This window comes from Nestor notabilis, unplaced genomic scaffold, assembly GCF_000696875.1.
Source record: "Nestor notabilis isolate BGI_N333 unplaced genomic scaffold, ASM69687v1 scaffold6857, whole genome shotgun sequence".
NCBI classification, from domain to species: domain Eukaryota; kingdom Metazoa; phylum Chordata; class Aves; order Psittaciformes; family Psittacidae; genus Nestor; species Nestor notabilis.
In genome coordinates, this window is record NW_009935030.1 from 12228 (window position 1) to 12496 (window position 269).

The following is a 269-nucleotide window of genomic DNA, read 5'->3' on the forward strand; positions in this document are numbered from 1 at the left end:
GGTACGTGGGACGCGTCTCCCGGCGCCCCGCTGCGCACACGCTGGGGCGAGCGGGGCGTCCGCACGGCACACGCTGGCAGCCCGCAGAAAGCCAGCTTTGGAAACTCAAGGTAGTCTGTTGTTGAAATATGCTTTGTCTAGCAATCGGAAGCAGAGAGCTGAGAAAACAACTTCGGTGGTGCAGCTGCGGTCCTAGCAGGGAGCAGGGGAGGAGATGAAGACCAAAAAGCTCTTCCGTTCGCCCGCGGCCAAGTCCCGCGTCGTGCGGG